The sequence below is a fragment of the Quercus suber genome, unplaced genomic scaffold (genome assembly GCF_002906115.3).
Source record: "Quercus suber isolate HL8 unplaced genomic scaffold, Cork oak 2.0 scaffold_386, whole genome shotgun sequence".
Classification (NCBI taxonomy): Eukaryota; Viridiplantae; Streptophyta; class Magnoliopsida; order Fagales; family Fagaceae; genus Quercus; species Quercus suber.
In genome coordinates, this window is record NW_027069838.1 from 1 (window position 1) to 2,817 (window position 2,817).

Consider the following 2,817-nt stretch of genomic DNA (forward strand, 5'->3'; position numbering starts at 1 on the left):
TGGTAGGTTGGACTCGGGTTGATATTGTCGCAGGGGATTGTGGGTTGTGAATGATGGTGGCTGAGGGTGGTGGGTTGAATTGTTACTATCTATGGTGTGCGGGTGGTTTCTATGGTGTGCAAGCTTGACATTTTGGTCACCAAATATTAACATATTTCGAGACCCTAGATGGGGAAGAGGCCAGAAAACTCCTGGAGACGACCCATTGCTTTAAAGTAAATACGGATCAAGTTATGTTAGAGGTCTTCAACAAAGAGATGGTGATCCAAATGGACTTAAGGTTGCTGCATGTTGTAAATTACCTTGGTTGAATTTACAAATGGGCTGTGGGGGATTGTGGTTGCCACAATGGTAGTTGTGGCTGATTGCTATTGGTTTTTGTGATGGTTATTTTATTATTATTTTAATGAGTTTATTTATTTATTTTTTATTTATATTATTTTAAATGAAGTGGTAAAAAAATAGAACATTTGATATAGAATGTATTGTAAAAATATGATATTAAAATAGATAAAGTAGGTTTTTGATGATTTAAAAGCTAAAATTTTTAGCTCCTTTGATGTAATGCTCTTATGTACATATTAGCATACTTTTCAATATATATATGATTTGGGTGGAAATTGAATAAAATATTTCTAAATATTATACCTTCTCCTCTTCTTTGTGCATAGATTTAGCACAATAATTACTCCAATACCCCATTAATCACCACGCTTAAAAAAAATAAAAAAAGTCTCTCTCTTCTTTAACGTGAGATTAAACATTTTACTAACTCATTATCTTTTATATTAAATCCTATATTTTTATATTTATGTTATCATATTTATTCATTTTAATAAGATAATATTAAAAAGCTAAAAAAAAATTCTACTGATATCACTAATAGGGCCGGCCCTAGGCCTAGGCCACTTAGGCCACCGCCTAGGGCCCCCTATTAGAGGAAGGCCCAAATTTTGGGGTAAAATTTGATATATTTAAAAAAGAAAATTTGGAGATATAGGAAAAAAAAAATTAGTTTTATAATTTTTCTCTACTTTTAAGAAGTCTTAAAGTATTGAGTAATGCTAAAGATAATACAACTTTAAATACATGGATCTTATAAATAGAGTAATCCTATAATTTTACAAACTATTTTACAACATATTTACAAACTATTGTTGTGGCCAAATTCTTATTTGTTCTCATAAGGACCCACTAATAAAATCACTTTTTTATTTATTTATAATCATTCATCGTATCATCAGTTTGTAAAAGAATTTGTATCTTTAACATTTTCCCTTACAAATATATGTGTCACTAATTGTAAGAAATAATTCAGATAGGAAAATGCTAGAAATATCATTAATTTTACTTGAAAATTTTACAAATTGAGGTGATAATTAATATGATATGTGGACGTTAATAACTTATTAAATGCATTTTTGAATTATTTTTTGTGATTAATGATACATCTTTGTAAGCCTCATGTTGTAAAATTTACAATATCTCTGATATTTTTTTTTTTTTTGAGAAAATATTTCTAACATCATTCATTCAAATACTTATTTATTATCTTCTTGAAGTTTCACTAATCACATTCATTTCTACATCATTTGAAAGTTTTTATTATAAAAATTTGTTATAGCTTTAGCATTTTTCCAAAAAAAAAAAGCATATTACAAAATAAAAGGAATAGATTTTTGTTATAAAAAAATTATGATATTAAATACTAATTAAATATTATTTAAGTGATAACAAAAAGACTCTATTTAAATATATCGCCTTAGGCCCCCAAATTTGTTGGGCCGCCCCTGATCACTAATAATCTATCTCATTAATTGGCTGTTAATTTATTTGTCAAATTTAATTTAATTTTATTTGTGTCCGTGAACTTTGTTCAAATTAATTACTAAATTACAAGTTGTAAACCAAATGTCTAGCATGTTAGAATATGGGAATTGGAATGGAATGCAAAAAGGGAACCTTAGTAAAGAGAGCAGATACGGTTTTGTGTGTCGTGTGGGATGGGATGGGATGGGATGGGATGATGATGATTGAAAAGTATGGGGGGTGGGTGCGGAGGGGAAGGCCTGCGTTTGTTTGAAATGGTGACATGAGGTGAAAGGGACGGTTTTAAAGGTAGGGGGATATCCCGATACAAGCACGCCTTACGGAGCCAAATTAGTAAAAGCAAAAGGTTTTAGCATTTATTTCGGGTTGTCCCTCCGAGTCTGAGAGTCTGAGTCTACTGAGTAGTACCCTTCAATCCCAGTACCAAAAAAAATATATTTACTACTCAATGCATTTGCATTTATTAGACAGTGCCAACACCATGATACTTCTCCCTCTCTCTCACTACACATTGCCTATTGGTGTGAATTCATTATGTTAGGTTCTAAGGTCTTAGGATTTTATGTATTTAGAACTCTAAGTTGTAATGTTGGCAAACCATGATCAAAACATTGTATTTAGTCTTATTTAGACTTGCTCAAAGTTGGTTTAATATTGTAAAGTTGGAATCGAGTGGCTGCAGAAGTACTTGGGACTCTCGGCCTGGCTCGATCGATTGAAGAATAGACTCGATCGATCGAAAATCGCACAGGTTGAATTTCTGCAGAATTTCCAACTCAGCCCTACTTCATTAAACGTTTAGGGTTTTATGTTTTTACCCTAGGTATATAAACAAAACCCTAGCCACGTTTTTGAAGGTTGTCCATATTGTATTGTTGCTCATACATTGCTGTTTTGTGTGAATCTCGTGTGAGATCTTTGAGGAGCTTTCCTTTACACAAAACTTAGGGTTTTCATGGTGGAGATGATTTCAACATCTTGAAGATC